Genomic DNA, 19,226 nt, shown 5'->3' on the forward strand with positions numbered 1-19,226 from the left:
CACAGGCGTTTTTTTGTTTGTTTGTTTGTTTGTTTGTTTGTTTTGTTTTTTCTTTTTATCTTTTTTATTTTATTTTGTTTTATTATTTCTTCGAAGCTTGCTAGGGGTTTTTGTTGTTTTTCACTTTAGGTCCAGATCACAACCCCTCCTCCTGGTCAACCCCTCCCACAATCCTTCCCTTCAGCCCCCTCCCCTTCTCCTCTGAGAGGGTGGAAGCCCCTCTGGGTATTCTGCTTGGCACATCAATTCTCTCTGCAGGTTAGGCACATCCTCTCCCACTGAGGCCAGACAAGACATACCAGCTACAACATATCCCACAAACAGACAACTGCTTTTGGGATAGTCCTCTCTCCAGTTGTTTGGGACCCACATGAAGATGGAGATACACATTTGCTACATATGTACAGGGGTACAAGGTCCAGCCTGTGTATGCTCTTTAGTTGGTGGTTCAGTCTCTGAGAGATCCAAGGGTCCAGGTTAGTTTTGACTCTGTTGGTCTTCCTGTGGAGTTCCTAGCCCCACCGCATTCTTCAATCATTTTCTCAACTTTTCCAATGTCAGCTATTAAAAGCAAAAACATCATTCATTTTACAGACAAGTGGATAGATCTTGAGAATATCATCCTAAATGAGGTAACCCAGATCCAAAATGACATGCATGGCATGTACGCACTCCTAAGTAGATATTAGCCATAAAATTCAGAATACACACACTACACTCCACCAACCCAAAGAAGCTAAACAAGAAGAAAAGCCCAAGAGAGGATGCTTGAATCTCATGTAGAAGGAGGAATAAAATAGTCATAGGAGGCAGATGGAGAGAGGGAACAAGGTGGAAGATGGGATGGGAAGAAAAATGTGAGATTCAGAATCAGGTGAGGAAAGGAAGAGGAGAGGTGACCAGATGGTCATGAAAATTAATAGAAATCTGCAACTGGTAGGGGTAGAGAGGTGAGGGCCTCCTGAGGACATGCCAGAGACCTGGGATAGAGGAAATAGCCAAGAATCAATGGGGGTGACCTTAGCTGTGACTCACAGCATCGGGGATATGGAACCTGAAGAGGCTACTTTCTATATCCAGGCAAGAGCTCCAGTGGAATGATAGGGACACCAACCCACCCACAAATCCTTTGGCCCCAAATGTATCCTGTCTACAAGGAGTGCAGGGATGGGGGTGGCTGGTTTTTTAATGAGAGAAACAGAGTGGATTTGGATGGGAAGGAGGTAGGAAAAAACAAATAAAAGTAGAGGAAAAGGAAATCAGAATATATTATGTGAGAAAAATCTATTATAAATGTATAAATAAATAAATAAATAAATGCTATTAAAATAAGTGATTCATTCTCAAAGACCTAAAAAAGTCAGAATAACAACAAGAGACCACATCAAATTTTCCTTCTTAGAATGGGGAACAAAATTCCCATGGAAGGAGTTACAGAGACAAAGTTTGGGTCTGAGATGGAAGAAAGGACCATCCAGAGACTGCCCCACCCGGGGATCCATCCCATATACAACCACCCAGACACTATTGCACATGCCAGCAAGATTTTGCTGACAGGACCCTGATATAGCTCTCTCTTGTGAGACTATGCCAGTGTCTAGCAAATACAGAAGTGGATGCTCACAGTCATCTATTGGATGGAACACAGGGCCCCTAATGAAGGAGCTAAAGAAAGTACCCAAGAAGCTAAAGGGGTCCTCAACCTTATAGGAGGATCAACAATATGAACTAACCAGTACCCCCCCCCCCAAAAAAAAACACTGTGTCTCTAGTGCATATGTAGCAGAGGATGGCCTAGCCAGCCATCAATGGGAGGAGAAACCCTTGGTCTTTCGAAGATCATATGCCCCAGTACAGGGGAATGCCAGGGCCAGGAAGCAGGAGTGAGTGGGTTGGGGAACAGGGTGGTGGGAGGGTGTAGGGAACTTTCAGGATAGCATTTGAAATGTAAATGAAGAAAATATCTAATAAAAAAAAAAGAAATAACTCAAAAAAAAAAAGTCAGAGTAACAAGAGGAGACCACATCAAATTTGGCCCAAACAATATAGAAACAGCAAATTTAAGTTTTCACACAGAACATACAGGACATCCTGAATATCTGAATGTCTGTGTATTTTCCTCTATTCTGCATTTATGAGCCATCTGGCTATGTTTCTCGAAAGCTCACACTTCTTCCTCCCAATGGGAAACCATCTCTGGTCAGTTCTTCCACTTTTAAAGAAGATTGTGAACTACAATGTTAAGTTATCTCAGCTTCAACTTTCTAACAAGAAAGAGATGCATTCTTGTCAGAGTCAGAGGATCTCTTATTGCCCAGTTTCCCTCCCCAGCCTTCATATACTGTGAGCACCACTGTTATTACCCACTAGTTCCTCTGCTCTCCCATCTATAACTTTCATATCAGAGTTGCTATATTAAATTAATAAGATCCACAGGTTCATTTGATCCCAATATTGAGATTCATGCTGTGAAGTCAGACCAACATAATTTACTAGAACCAATCTCTTCCAATAATTTCACCTATGTTGTAAACACATACAAAATATAAAATCGCCTCTGCTTCTCCTGGTTTATACTATCTCCTCCCACACACACATGCACCCACATCCTATAAAAGTTGAGAAATAAATAACACAAGCTTAAAGGATTCTTATGAATGGAAATCTAATGCTATGCAAGCATTTGCACATGAAAAGAAAAATCCTCTGACCAGAAAACTCACTTAGGTTAATTAAATTCACAACCGTTACATTTAAATAATGTTTCAGAAACAAAGCTGCACTTCCATCTTTCCAATCAATGCCACACGGTCAAGTGCATCATTGTCTATAAAGACTTTAAATCCCTCCATCCATTTTCATGTCTCTGGCTTTTAAAAATGGAACACAATTTCTTGGCAGGAGAGAGCTAACCCTCCATACAGCTCCTGTCTGCCTTCTCTTCTTTTTGCTGTCACGATTATGAGTCCTTTCTATAATAAAAACACAATGACACTGGCAGCTTCCTGAAGTCATCGCTGGTATTTTAAGAAAACTTACTCTTCATTTTCTACAACTAGACAGCATAATTCAGGTATAAACTGTTGATCAAAGACGGCAAAAGTTTTCTGCCGACTTCTAGGGCAATTGTTCTTCTCTGAAATGAACTTGGCTTTAGATAGTTTCCATATCCAGCAGCAAATCCCTAAAAATCTCTCCATACTTCAGAAAATACTTTGTTTACTGTTAAACTTTGCATTCATGTATTTTTCCGAAGAAAGACAAACGGGAGTTTAAAAACATAGAAACAGGTGTCAGTCCTAGGAATATGAATAAGTCACATGTGACCTTTAAACATCTATTTTCCAAATATCAAAGTATTTGAAGTCTATATTGTCTCAGGTTGGGACCTCAAAAAATGCTTCCAGAACACATGCTGATTTCTAAAGCCACTGTTAAATATCCTCCAGTTTTATGTTTCTCCGAGACTGACAATCCGTGGGCCACATGCCTCTTTTCCCGCGTTAGAGGTCTTTGTCTGGGGTGCTGAGAGCTCTGCCCAAGCTGCTGACCTTCTCTGTCTCTGCACTGTCCTTCAGCCTTCTGTTTGCCATGTTCCCCCTCTACCTGTTGCTCTCACTGCCCCAACCCCAACTTTCTCTGTTCTCTCCTTCTCCCTAGCTCAATCCTTCCATCCCTAAAACTATTTAGCTCGGATCTCTAAGACCCTGATTTTTGGTACCATGGTCCACTTCCAGGTCACTGATTCTCATAACTTTATTCAATTGTACCTAAAAATTAGGTAGAAAGCAAGTCTCAGTCTTGTATCCCAGAATTCCATTATAGGCTGAAATATCACCTACAGATTATCAGTGCTGGACAGAAACAGGTTTAAAATATCTAATTCTAAGTGAATGTAAGCAGATTTTGTTATGATGTTTTATTCCAAATAGACTACCAATTATTATAGAACATAAAGTTATAAAAACAAGACACTGAGTTGATTTATAATGATGATAGTTTATAACCATGAAGAACCCACATTTTTTATTAATTTTGCATCCCAATCATTGCCCCCTCCAACAATCCTGCTCCCTATCCCTGTCTTCTCCTCTGAGAGGATGGAGGCCCCCACTGGGGCACATCCTCCTCCCCCACTGAGGACAGACAAGCGTCCCAGCTAAAAGAACATATCCCACAGACAGGCAACAGCTTTTGGAACAGCCTTGTTCCAGCTGTTGAGAACCCACATGATGACCAAGCTGCACAGCTGCTACATTTGTGCCAGGTTGACGGGGGCAGGGGGAGGGCTAGGTCTAGCCCTTGTATGCTCTTTGAGAACCCATATTGTTTATTGATTTCTAGGGTAGTTAGAAATAAGTGCTAGCAGGGGGGATGGTTTGTGATTTTTCTAGTGCCATCATACCAGAGCACCTACTCCTGTAAGAGAGGGGCTTAGTGTTAAGCTAAGGGAGAGGGAACTCTAACATTGAATGAAAAGATGCTTAGACCTAATTGCCTGCCTTTTCCACAGGGTACATTACAACACAGAGGCAAACAAAGCAGCAATTTTATTTATGAGCCTTTCATCTCCTGTCAGCAGGAAGAGCCAGAAAGCTCTCAGATCGAGATGCTAATCTAATTCCAAGGAAGCTGGTGCATTTTATCAAAGTTCTATGAGAAGGATGGCTTATGAATATGGCCAGATGGTGAGCCACATAACTTTGCAGGGGAGAAATTCCCATGAGACTTACAATGAGAGGAGGAGAGGAAACCCTACAAAGTTCTAGTTTCCAGACGTTCCCAGTATAAATATTCCTAAATTAAAAGCTTTTCACATGGGAAAAGCTGAGCTAGCCAGTGCACTGAAGAAATATATCAGAATAAAGGCTATGTTAGAATCATGGAAATCTCCCCAGTGCAAACTAATATGGGTGCAGACAAGTTTGGTTTTTTTTTTCACTCACAAAGAAGACATTTTCATTACTGCTCAGTGCCACGAACTCACAAGGGAAAAGAGTACTTGGGATTTCCCCTCTGCTTTCTTGCTCCATAATATCTTGCCATGTATATAATTGGAATATGCAGCCCAGGATGAGAACCTGTAATTCAAGTAGCAAGGTAGCAGGGTAGCCCAAGGTAGCATTGAGGGAGCAATGTGCACTTATGCCTGGAACCTCAATTACCTTTCCTTCCCACCCCATGACCTCTGCACGATCCTAAAACATGTATTATTTAGGCTCAAAGAATTCTTATTTAAATAGGTTAACCAAACCTGAGTAAGTCAGACCACTAGCACACAGGTTTGTCAGTACAACCAAGGCTGATGGATAATGGGAAAGACAGCAGACATAAGAGGAAGTGTAACTTGTAGTGACTGAAATGGCTAGAAGAGGGCACTCTCTAGAAGATGCCCAAAATTGGTGGGGAAAGCAATCTGTCTGGGACAGTGTTGACCTATAGTCTGTTGTTATATCAAAATTTCTGATACTGAATACTGAAGAAAGCAAAGGGATTTATTTATTTAACAGTTTTAGAGACTGGCAATCCCAAACTGAGTAGCCCCATCTGTTCAGCCTTTAAAAACAACTTTGAGACTATATCACAACACAGCATAAAGCATATGATAGGAGCATATGCAAGAAGGGGAGAGTAGACACAGCAAGGCAGGAAGCAAGAGAAAGTAAGGAGCCCAAATAGATCCTTTCACAGCTTACTATCTGAAGAACTTTAACAAGGGACCCAAGAGAACGTCATTAATCTCTTTCAAGGACAGCAACCCTAATAACTTAATCTTCACTGGAATCACCTCTTAAAGATTCCCCCACTTCTAACATATGATGGTGGGGTTCACACTCACTACACATACCTCGAATGAGGGACACATTCAAACCAAACCCAGATGATGTCATTGAACTCTTCATGCTTTTGGCTTTCATTCCTTCTCCAAGGGTCCTTTAAAATGTACTCTCCTCCCACATTTTTCCTCTGAAATTACCCTCCCCACATGTCTTCAAATAAAGTGTTCTACAGTCTCGTTGCCTTTGTTATTTCCAAATGTCTGCTAACCTGTTTCACTGGGATGAGGCACTTAGAGCCCAGAATTAACTTCTAAAGAACAACTAAACCCTGATTCTCTACCTCAATTCTTTCTTCTCTGTCACTTTATCTATTGATGAACTGAATTCTCCAGGCACTGATGTTGGGAATATCCTAAGCATGTTTATCCACCCCTTTCCTGACTCCCTATTCTCAAGCAATCAGACACTAATCCTACCACCTCTACCTTGTCTTTCCTCTACAGTGACTCTGAAAAGAGAGTTAACACTGTTCATTGTGCAAAGCAGACCAAGGAAAATAGCTCATAGGGGCTCTTCATGCAAAATGAGAGGTGGCAGAGAGTTGGCAAGAGAAATAGCAAAGAGAACAAAAGACAAGTGTTCAAGATCTCTGAAGTGCAAGCCTTCCACCACCAGGGACAGCAACAGTGATTTAGATTGGTGAGATCACAGAAATCTTCGAGCTATCCCGTGGTATGGTACTGAGGAGGAGTCTGCCCACACCAATGGAGCTGGCATTTAGGGGACTCTCCTGCTCAGCCATGAAAAGCAACAAGATTCCAGAATGTAACACTATTTCTGCCAACATGGGGGAAAGGGATGAAAACCTTCATTAATCACTGAAGGAATATGGTCAAACTAATTAAATTTCTCATAAGGAGAATTACATGGTAAACAATCATATCTGTCCTATAGTTCACTCATGTACACAATACCATAAACTAACAGTCCTAGACAGAAATGCCACTGACAGTAGATTCAGAATACCTCTGTTACCTTTGTGTACATTATTCACAAAGATGCCACCCTGGCACTAAGTTTCAGTGGCTGTCCAGATATTCCCCTGCCAATTAGGCTTACTCCTCTTTATTCCTTAGATAATCACTTTTTTAAAAACTTAATTTTACCAAATAATATACAATATTTGTAATATATGCTAATAAAAGTAATAGAATTTGTCTGATGTGAAAAAAAAACTTCTCACAATCTGCTTCCAACCTGTTTCTTTATGTCATTGCATCAAAAACATTTTATAATTTTTTCATCAATAAAAACATTTGATGCAAAAAAGGGAAGGGCTTTCTTCCTACTGGCTAGCTTTCATAGTTCCAGAAAGTTCTATGCAGGCTTCTGTAGAAGAAAAACCTTTGATGATTAGCAGTTGACCATCCATGATATTGACACTGACCTACCTGACAATGACATGAGTGGTACAATAGTGGCGTCATTATGGGATAAACCATCACTTCCTGCTTGGATTCGAAGCCTGCTCCAAAGGAGTGGATTCACTCCTGATAAAAGTCTCATCAGAAACTCATGGCTGAGGAGGTCGCAGGTCCTAGAGGGAAGCCTACTACTATTGTTCTACTAAATGGATATGTCAAATTGTCTTATAAATATTTATGTTTATATGCATAGATCAGTGATGCTTTCACCTTTAATAAGAGAAATTTCTTTTTGTTCTATGTAGTAGTTCATGTTGAGATATATAACTGCTGGAAATACTGAGAAGAAGTGACTATAGAGTCACAGTTCCTAAAGTGTGCTGGCTACTCTTGACACAAGCCAGAGTCATTTGGGAAGAGGGAACATCAGTTGAGAAAATGTCCCCACAAGACTGTCTTATGAGCAAGCACTTAGAACACATTCATGATTGATGACTAATGTGTGAGGACCCAATTCACTGTGGATAGCACCATTCTTGGACTGGTGGTCCTAGGTGGTCTAAGAAAGCAATCTAAGCAAGTCACAGGGAGCAAGCCTGTAAGCAACACACTCTTAACTTCTACATCAGCTCCCACGTTGAGTTCCTGCCTGACTTCAGGCAGGTGTGGTGAACTACAAGCCATAAGATAAAATAAACCCTTTCCTCCCAAGTTAATTTTGGTCATAGTGCTTTATCACAACCAAGAGAAACCCCGACTGAAGACAAGAAGACATCGGTATCACCTTCTCCAAGACTGTCCTATGAGCAAGCACACCAGCAAAGTGGGGACAGAAGGAATACATGAACCAGAGGGCAAGAGGTATCCTGCAAAGCATTGCTTTTTTCGACATGACATGGCCTTTGAACTTACGAACTCACAGATAGTATCACAAGGCCTCCACAATGTTGAATGGGTCAACATTTCAGCACAGATGAGAGAGGAGTACATGAAGTCCCACCAATAGCTGTGTGTGCACACACGCATGCACTTGCCCATGCACACACCTGTCCACATACACACGTGTACATGCATGCATGCATATATAATTGAAGCTTTTTCCATAACCTACAAAGTCATATAGGAACATGTAGATTAAATGAATAACTATTTCCAAGAGAATATAGGTGAGAAATTCTGGTGAGAAAATCTATAAGACTATGATCTAAAACTGGCTCATTTCTCTTATACCACCTCATCGCCACCTTAGCTTTAGTTGCTGTCCCATAGGCATATATTTTCTCACATACATTTTCCCACAGTCCTAACATCTAGGAAGTTCAAATCAAGGTGCTAGAAGATTTTATGTCAGATGAGAACCCATTTTTTTAATGACAACTGGTACCTGTCACTGTGTCTGTCCTATTACATGGAAAAGACAGGAAGCAACCCACTTTGAGACACCTAAGTGGACAATAATCCCATCTATCCATTCTCATGATTTTATGTAATGCTAAAAACTTTTCTGACACTCTCTAATATCATTTGATTAGAGCGTAGGGTTTACCTTAATGAATTGTAGGAAAGTGCAAGCATTCCATTTGTGATAGTTTATTTTGATGGACAACCTTGGACATCAATGAGGCACACCTTTGGGTGTTTCCAGATGGGGACTGATTAACTAAATGGGTAATACCTGCACTGAGTGTGGGATGTACCATTTTTTTATGCAGAAGTCTCAGAATAAATAAAAGACCAACAAACAAGAGTGAAGGCTGAGTGAGAGCACTTCCCCTTCTCTGCATCTCGGTGTATAGAGGTAGGAACAGGCAGTCTTACACACCTGCTGCCATGGAGCCACGCACCACTAGACCTTCTCCACCATGAAGGATTGAATCCCTTCAAACTGTGAGCCAAAATAATCCCTTCCTCCCTCATGTAGTATTTTCTCTTAGCCCCCCCCCCAAAAAGTAATGAATACATATTACATAAAACGTCCCTATACCATTGTTGGACAAATACATTTTCTAGACTTAGGATATCACGCTCAAACATGAACAGTTCTCAAAAACTGATGCATCATCTATATTAAGGAAGAAAATAATAGGAAAAACAATAATTAGTTAAAAATAACACCCAAAGGGCATTACAATATGCCTTAAGAAAGAAATGTTTGAAGAAACTGGGTGAGAAATAAAAGTAACCCAGACTCTGGTGGTGGTTAGGAAACTCTCACAAAAGACAGAGGGGGGAAAAAAAAAACTAAGAAAAAAATGAAGCAATTGAGCATAACAAGCAGAACAAATGAAATTACATCATTAGAGAAATGAAGAGCCAAATTATAAAGGTCTAAAATGAAGAGACATTTTTAAAATACAGTCAGAAAAAAAAGAAAGAAGGTAAAAATGCATGGAATTAGAAGACTATAGATCAGAGAGAGACATATAGAAGAATGCAATTGTGCAGACACCACTATTACTGAGGAAAAGAGAACAGAAACCATTTTCAGATCTGAAACAATGTCTACAAATCATTATGGGATATCAATTGGAGCAAATAATTTCATAGGCAACCAATGCCTAATTAGAAAAGTAATAGGCACCTTATCAGAAAGAGGAACACAATAAATATAAAATAATTTCTGAGGTGCCAGAGAAGTGGCTCAGCAGTTAAGAGTACTGCCTGCTCTTCCAGAGGACCTGGGTTCAATTCCCAGCCCCCACTGGGCAGCTCACAACTCTCTGTAACTCCAGTTCTGGGGCATCTGACACTCTCATAAAGACATACATTGAGGCAAAACATCAATGCACACAAAATTAAAATGAAATCATTTAAAAAATAAAATAATATCTGAGGCTTTCTTGGAAATTTTTAAAAACTTTATTTGCATAAAAACAAAGAGATTTATAGTCAGAAACCCAAGAAAGATGCTATGGAATGGGGAAACTGGCAATGACTAGGTGGTGAAGAAAACAAGAATTATATGACGTATTGTAAATATTTTTCAAGAAGGCATATTATTGAGGGAACAATTCAGAGAGTAGTATAAATGGTGTGTTTGTTTCCACACATTTTAGAAAGAAAATCCAATTCAGATCATCCACAATCAAGAAGCCAACCTAAGCACGCATGCAGAATTAGAACACTACCTACCAAAAACAAACACAGATCGAGACCTTTCCAACTATAAAATTTAAAATAAAAACAGAATATTGAGCAAAAATAAATGGATTCTAAAGGCTAACAATGCATCTGGAGGGCAGCTAAGTCATAAAACAAAATATGCCATGTCATGTTTGAAAGAGAGAAACAATGGCAAATCAAGCAAAGAATGAAAACAAGGCAAATATTGTATGCAGCATTAACAAGAGATGAGTTTGCACAAGAAAAGACATGACACCGGAAAAACAGATCTTTAAACCAGAAAGATCAATAGTTAATATCAGGAATATTTATCCCTAACTTAGTGTCAGAGTGTACAAAAATGCATAGCATAAAAGGCTGATATAAAAGAAAGCAGGTTGAAGAATTAAGGACCAAGTCAATTCCCCAACCTTTTGTCATGTTGAAATAGAATAAATCCAATATTTAGACTCGCAGTCATCTGAGGATATCCCTCTCTGCTCAACCCTCACTGTTGATATAGCCTACTCCAATCGTTCCCTGTTCATCCTGTACTCCTATGAACATGGCATCCTTGTTTCCACCCACTCATCTGTCTAAACCCATACCCTACCTTTCACTTGCAGAAGTTGATTCAATTACACATCCACATCCTGCTAACAGCTAGCACCCAGTGCAGCTCTTCCAGTGTCCTCTACAGCCCACGCCACAACGCCCACTTTGTGTGTCTGTCAACTTCTCAGGTACAGCTTCACCCGTTTGACACTCCTTGCCTGTTTAACCCTTTGTAGTCATTCTATAACCTACATACATAGAGATGTTCTTATTGTGTGATGTGTCATACATGATCTGAGAATTAATATTAGTAATTAAGACTAGAATAAAAGAGCCTCTGTGTGACTCAGCCAGGACAAATGAAGGAAGGTGGAAATATCTGGAAAATTGCTGCCAATGCAACCACTAAGCCTTGTGAATATATTCAATAAGTTATTTAACAAAGTATGACTTGACGGTGTGTAAAGACACAAATGTGCTCATGTACATTTCTGACAGAGCATACTCATGACAGGTTCCCACATAGCTATGATGATAGACTACATCTCAAGGCCTTGTTTTAATAAACATGGAACTGAGGAAGTATAATATTAATACTTTCGTGCCAAAGTCATTTGGATTGATTCATCTTTCCTCCAAGTATTTTGAGATAATTTATATCATTATAACAAATGCAGAACAGGATGAAAACTTAAAGGTTTATGAAGTGAATTCTCAGTTAGTGAAAAAAAAAAAGCATTTCAAAACTCACATTCAGCCACAAAAGAATTTCCATATAAAACAAACAAAACACCTGGATTCAAGTCCTAACGTAAGCTTCTACTTTCCACATCCATAAAGGACTCAAAAGCCTGGTGATTTTTCTTCTCTTTATGGCATTCACCACTCACTGGATATTCTGAAAGTCCCTGACTTACAACTAAACTTTGTGAAGCACACTGAGTTCTTTAGGAAAATAAACTGCCACATAATAACTCTGCACAGGATTTATTGATGTGTTGCCCTCTTTACTAGATTCCCAGGATGCATTCCTTACCACCCAGAACCATTCACCTTAGGAATGCAGCTACTTCCCACTTCCTTTCCCTCTGCCGCCTCTAATAATGTGGTTTTATGTAGCCAAACTCCCACTGATTCTAATCAGTCCAGGCTTTGGTTTTAGTAGCACGTTACTGATAATATTTCTCAGACATTGCTTTTTCAGTATGAAGCCATTTCATCCATTCCCTGCTAGTAATGCTAAATTATGCCCCAGAGATATGTTTCTAATAATGCCCCATTCTTCTTTCCCAAACATCTATAACACTTGCAATGCAATAGCAATTTTCTCACAATAAAAAGTAAATACGAGGAATTTTACTCTTTCTCAGATTGCAAAGAACTCTGTTGAATGGAAGTTATTGCAAGATGTATTCCCTCCAGGAAACAGCTTACATTTATAGTTAACATCCCCTATACTATGCATCGTTTGAAGACCAAAATTACTCAAGAAATGCAATGTTGAAATAGAACCATCACTGAGGAACTTTAAGGTAGATGTTTCGTGTCATTAGAAGCTTTTGTCTTTAAATTGCCAATATGAGCTAATATATCCCAACATATGGATTGTTTTATTGCTCTGATAGAGGTATTTGGCTCCAAAATGAAAGTTTGCCCCCAACTTGATTTTCATATTTTCTTTCAAGAGTTTCTAAAACCCCACTGATTCTAAAGAAAGGCCTCTTTTGGGAACAGATGTGTATCAGTGGGAATTAAGCAGACATTCTGAGGCTTATTATCAGGAATATTTTTTCTAGGAAACATATAAATGAATGCTTCTATTCCAGGAAACTTTCCCACAAATGAATCACTGAAACTGCCTATAAAGGAGAATATTGTTAAAAGTTGGTGAAATGTGAATAAAGGAATTACATAGATGAAAGAGAAACAATGACCACAGTAGGCAATTTAGAAAAAAATTAATGGGAATGATGGAAACAGATTCATGGAGTGAGCCTTCCAGGTGAGCCTCCTAGGAGTCCTGCAGTGAGCACAAGTTGTGGAAGACATCATCCAAATCCCTTCCAGCTCTCACAGGCCATGAGTTTATGATTTACTGATAATTAAGGAGCAACACGACTGCCCTTCATCCTTGAGTCATAAACCAGATTGAAGAGAAAGAGGAAGAAATAACCTATGCCCATTGCAATGCCTTTGGCATAGCAAGACTCCAAAATGCCAGTGGTCATTCAGAGGAAGGAGAGAAAGTGGAGAAACATGCCAAAGAGCCAAAAGTGGGCATGAAGCCTACGAAAGACACCTTCCTTCCATCTACAGAATAGATCACAAGGACTTTTCCATTTATTTTCTGACAGGAAACTAAAGCTCAGAGAGGTTTATGTGACATGCTACATACAGTATTAGACCTATTCTTGGAGTATGGCCTGGGTGAGGTATAAAACAGAAATAAACACAGCTCTTAAGTTTTGTACCATATCTTAGGCTGGAGTTACTCTATGATTAAACAGTCTACTGAGAGCATAACTGATTCTTCGTGAGTCTTTAAACGGGTGTTTCAGTAATGACTGGTCATACCTAATAAGTTACTGAACCTTTTTTTTTCACTTTTAGATAATTTTTTTCTAATTACCCATAAAGCCTTTGAAGAGGATTAAGTATTCTCTGTGCTGATTATCTTTGACTCTAAGAGAGAAACTCATGGGTATAACCCAATTTACAATCCTATTTGCCCTGGAATATATAATCAAGAAAAGTCCGGTAGCATACCTCAGCTAACAACGCCTGACGGCCATCAGTCCATTCATTTGCCTGCTTTAAATCAGCTGGTTTTCAACTGACTTTTTGTCTCCATTCAGCTACCATTCCTAAACATATTCCTTTCTTCCCCCAAAGATACTATTTTAACTAATGTGTCCTGATTGCCCCTCTGAATATTGTTTTACATATATGTAAAACACAAGAAGAAAACTAAAACATATTCATATTATAATTTTATATTGCTTGGAAGATTTTCCTGGGATATATAAGCGATGGAAGAAAAAGTAGAGTGGAGGATTGGTACACTGTTCCTTCCATCCATCAGCTATGTGTATGTACATATATGTGTAAAGTCTGTGTGAGTAAAGGGCTGGAGCATTGTTCCAGAAACATATATTTATATAATTTTAATATATACTGGTTAGGTTTGCTCAGCTGTGACAAATACCTGAGAGAATAACCTAAAGAACAACAGATTTATTTAGACTCCTGATTTCATAGGACTTCAGTCTGTGTTGACCTGGCTTTATAACCTCTGGGAGAGCATCATGATAGCAGAAATGTAGAGGTTCCTCACCTTGATGTATGCAAGAACTGAAAGAATAAGGAGCAAATATCCTTGAAAAGGATAACCCTCATAACCTACTTCTTACAACTAGACTCTTCCCGCTAAAGTTTCTGCCAGATCCCAAAATAGTGCTGCCAAGCTGTAGAACCAAAAATCAATTTATAAGCCTGTGTGAGTGGGTGGAAAGCATTTCATATTCAAACTAGAACTCTCTTTCCTGTCCACAAAGGCTCATAACCATCTCATAACAGAGTATTCATTTTGTTGATCCCCAACTGTCACCAAAATCTCCACAGTTCCAACGTGATTCATAAGCTAAACTCCTTATGTGTCCTCTGACACTTAGCTGAAGCTCCAGTGTAACCCAGGTCAGTTATATATTTCCAAAGGGCACCGGCACAGGGTATATATTCCCAATACAACAGGGAGGAATGAGAGTAGATTTTTAAAAAGGAGCAGGAAGAAAGCAACACTGAAATTCAGAAGAGCAAATATAAAATCCTTCCATCCCTTGTCCTGCATTTAGAGCTCATGGGGTCATGATGTGATCTCCAACAGTCTCAAGCACTCCACCCATATTGCCCTGAAACCTATAACAATATGGTGTTCCCTTTGGCCAGCTCCACTTCACTGTCTGAAGCTTTCCTCGGCCGATATTATATTCTCGGCCACCTTCACCTTCCTGGGTCTCCAAATAAGTTCTACATCCCAAAGTTTCTGCCATCTTCAGAGGTAGCACTACAGTCTGAGGACCATGACTTTACCACATGAACCTGTTGCATATTCAAACTATAGCATACTGGTAAATCTTTGTGCTGGCAAATGTGTGTCATGTTATGCATCTCATTTTTTATATCTTAGTATGTTTGTAATATAACTTCACGGTTTTTTAATTAACATTTATTTTATCATATATTTACATTTAGTTACCTATACTCATATTTGATATGCATTTAGTTTCTAATTAGGTATTTTCACAAACTATACTATGAAGAGTATTCTAAAAATTTGCATCTTTACACATCTGTAAGAGCTTGTTAAATTATTTGAAACAGATGAAATTATTAAAGCAATAACTTTCACAGAGATATCCATTATTTATATATTCCTTTGAAAAATCAAAAGTATGGGAGCACCGATTCTTATTAATTAAAGATATCTTGGCTAGAGCTGAATAGAAACACTTGTTGGGTAGTCTTTCTGCAAATTACCATCGATTTGCAGCTTTAGTTTCTCATTGTTGATATAGCAAATTAACAGCACAAACTGTTTAGGCTCTCAGTTCTGACACTCGAAAATCTAAAATATGTCTCCCTGAATTTAAAACAAAGTTTCTGTATCAGTACAACCCCGTTCCATCTAGAGGATGTAGGGGAGGACCCATTTCCTTGCTTTTGCAGTGGCATAGGGCCTTCATGTACTCTTCAGCTCTTTGCCTCCTTTGATATTCAAAGCCAATAATTCTTTTCTGAATTGTATCACACTGGTACATTTCTACTACTCCATCCATCTTATTAATATATATATGTGGCTCACACAGGTAGCCCAGGAAACTTCCCATTTTGAAGTCATTCTAATTCACAGGTAAATGTCCATGTAATACAAAATATCCTTATGTTCTGGTGATAATTATATTGATGAGTTTTGGTAGTAGGGGTAGGTTTAGTCCACATGATACACATAACTCATTCACGCAGGCTGCTAAATTGCTGATTTTTTCCTACAATATCTATAAATTGTTCTTCAGCTATAAATATCATAAATGGCACTTACAATTTGCACATAACAACATCTACATACCATTTTAGACACCAATCACAAGATTTTTAATATTGAGCAATGACTTTATTATTTAAAACACTTATCACTTCCAGGGGACATACTATTGGTACAAATTTTAAACTATAGTCTTGATCCAACTCCTCAATTTATATGTTTTATTGGTGGTTCAGAAGGGTTAAATACTTGAGTCATGTTGTCAAAATATTTTCAGTATTATGGCTAAGAGTTCCTGCTGTGTTTTGTTTTGTCTCCTTAACCAAGTTGAACTTCCCATTAAGTGACTGCACTAGCCGTTCTCACAAGCATACAACAAAACAAATCATCTTCATGATGTTGAAAAGTATTACTTTTCCTTTCTTCAGTGTCTAAGAGTGCTATTTGACAAGGCTGAGTGAAACACATCATGATCCCACATGATCTATAATTCTATAAAAAATGTATTAAGAGTGATCCTTTGTGTTCTTGCTTAATACTCTCATCTTCATACTTAGCTGAATATTACTTCAAGAACAATATTCCAACTTTCTAAGAACCTACATATATCTCGTTATATATGGAGACACAAGAGCAAAGTTTTCATGACTTGAATCTTAAATGACCTGAAGGTTCTTCACTTGAACCCTGGCTTCCCAGCATGTGGTTTTATTTGAGATGCTGTGCAGTCTTTAGGAGGCAAGAGCTATCTGGCAGCAGTGAGTCACTAAATGATCATCTGAAGGCTGTCACCTGACCCTTAGTAATGGCTGCTCTCCGTTTCCTGGTCAACCAGCATGTGAATAACTATGGCCTTGAGCTCCTGCTGCTATGGATGGGGCTTCTCTTACGTACATACCTTCCCTACTATTATGGACTGAAATCTTTCTGAAACCATGAGTCAAATAAACCTTCCCTCCATTAAGCTGCTTCTGTCAAGTGTTTTGTGACATTAACAAAGAAAGTGACTAATACAAAAGTGTCACTTAGACATGACCAACCTGGCCTCCTCTACTGCCCTGCTTGCACCTACATCATCCATCTTTTTTAATATCTTCCAGCAAACATCTTTCTTCAGCAACACTGAAACCTAACATCAATGTAAACACTTGTGTTTACTCTCTGACTACAGAAATTCTACGAAGACAGACATTCATCTTTCTGTGAATCTTTTGTATGTAATAACAGTTAAATCTTGGATAACCAATGGTCTCAGGTTATCTGGAACTGAAGATGTTGCTAAGATATTGGACATAAAAGTCAGACTAGCTCTTGTACAAAGGAGATAATTCACCTCTAGCCTTACCAGGCTCACTAATACTTTGCACATCTCAGTTCCAGTCTCCTCCTTCTTCCACATATCCTCATGCCATGACTGTCCTGTGTTTGTTATGCATATGACTCTTCGTGTCATTAAGGACAAGATTACCAAAGCATTCCATTTAAACTGGAAATTATCTATACAACAAAGAGCCATCCAATAAAAAAATCTCAGGTGACTGCCTGCAATGAGAGTACATAAAGTAAAACTGACTTAAGGAACTCACCACAGTCCAGGAACTGGTGACAAACATCATTTTGTTAGTGTGCTGACTCTGAAGGGTGGGCTCTCTTTAATCAAGTTCTCAAAGATAGATATTACACACCAGAAAGACAGTACACTCTTTTATAAGAGCGCAGCTATCAGTCTGTCGGCATTCCAGTGCTCTGTTCCTGTGAAACAGTGACATGAAGAACCAAATTATCATCAGAAGGCCACTTCATTAATGCTTAATTTTAAAAGCACAGCTGTCAAGCAGGGTAGCAATCTGATCCATCAGCCTGATTGCCACAGTATGCCTGAATAAATAGCTATGTAGAAAGCTAAATGATCAAAAGATATCCTCGTGACTATTATCCAGAACAAGAGATGCAGAGAAGCCAGAGAAGCATCTTCCTGGATAGATTATGTGGGGAGCTGCCTTGGACCAGGAGCTGCCATCTAGAGAACCATGGTACACATCCTTCTAGAGGGACACCATGCTCGTGTTAGCATACATTCCAAATGGCCGCCCATCACAGCCCGGATTACATGGGAGATGGATTGCCCTGTGTTGCGCTTACAAAATCCACTGTACTCAGTTCAAAAGAATTGTTTCATTCACTTTTGTGTGTGTGTGTGTGTGTGTGTGTGTGTGTGTGTGTGTGTGTGTATTTGGAATATATATATATATATATATATATATATATATATACTATTTCTTGCCTTGTGTGCCTAAGTTTGTGACATTTCTAAATAAAAATGCCCAGAGACTCCTATCCTGACACCCTCCCGCTTGCCATCCCCAGGTCTAGGCTCAGTATTGGCTCCTCTTTCCCTGTCCTTCACTCCCCTGCTCCACTGGCCCCACTCCCATAGTTGAGCACAATGCTTAAGTCACCCCTTCGATCATTTAAGTGTCTCTCTCCCTCATATTTTCCCCATTCTTTTACAGCTGAGACCCTGCAAAGAATGGCCTTTACAGGCTTTCTTACTTCTTTACTATCCAGTGTGTCGCATTAACGTCCCTCGCTTTTGAATGGCAGTGGGGCTTAGCTACATATAATCACCTGTGTCTCACTACTTACCTAACACAAGTTAATTATAAAATGCACTTTCTGTGACCTTCATATCAGCCACTTCTAATTCTCTTTGGCCTCGCCTCTCATGATGTTACTCAAACTGCTTTACTTAGGGTCCTCTTTTTATCCTTAATACCTTTGCTAGTCTCCCAGCCTCTTCCAGGCTGAGTCAATTCATGATCCTACTGCCCTCCTCCTCTTACCTCTCTATTTTCTTTAGAACCCCTCACCCTCCAAAGCCCATTTCTGTGTGATTGTGCCAGTATTCATATGCCTAGCACGGTTTCTCTTAGCCCTAACCTGTGTACCACACTGCCTATGAGGCATTTCAATCGGTCTGTTTCCCAGGTACTGACATCTTAATGCATCCAAAATTGACAGTGCTTTCTCTCACCCCATCATACCTCTTCTCTCTCTGCTTTGCTGTTCATAAAATTTTGCACACCTACAAAGTCCTCAGCAGTAACAAATCGGCCTTTCCTGCTGGATGACGCTCATTGTTTTCTACCCTCCAGGGATCTGCTGCACTGTCAAATAATGTTGTAGGACAGGATATAGGACAAAGCTTTCTTGGGTCTACTAACGTGTGGCTAACATGAGAAACTGTCACATACTCATTTCTGAACAACTCCAGGGGTTCAGGTTATCTTTTGTGATTTCTCCTTTGTCCCCTCACCCCAGTGT

General features: G+C 39.4%; 1 long non-coding RNA gene across 3 annotated transcripts in view; it reads right to left on the reverse strand.

Moving 5' to 3' along the window:
- Gm45968 overlaps positions 1–19,226 on the reverse strand; it is a 161,620-nt gene that overhangs the window by 10,264 nt on the left and 132,130 nt on the right. For 2 of the 3 annotated variants that reach the window (XR_001782016.2, XR_001782015.1), the window contains exon 5: positions 17,489–17,654. This is a non-coding gene — a long non-coding RNA (predicted gene, 45968). Of the gene's footprint in view, positions 1–475; positions 562–17,488; positions 17,655–19,226 lie in introns of those variants that run through there. The other variant, XR_001782017.1, reaches the window with a different exon arrangement.

This window comes from Mus musculus, chromosome 16 (assembly GCF_000001635.26).
Source record: "Mus musculus strain C57BL/6J chromosome 16, GRCm38.p6 C57BL/6J".
In the NCBI taxonomy this organism is placed as follows: domain Eukaryota; kingdom Metazoa; phylum Chordata; class Mammalia; order Rodentia; family Muridae; genus Mus; species Mus musculus.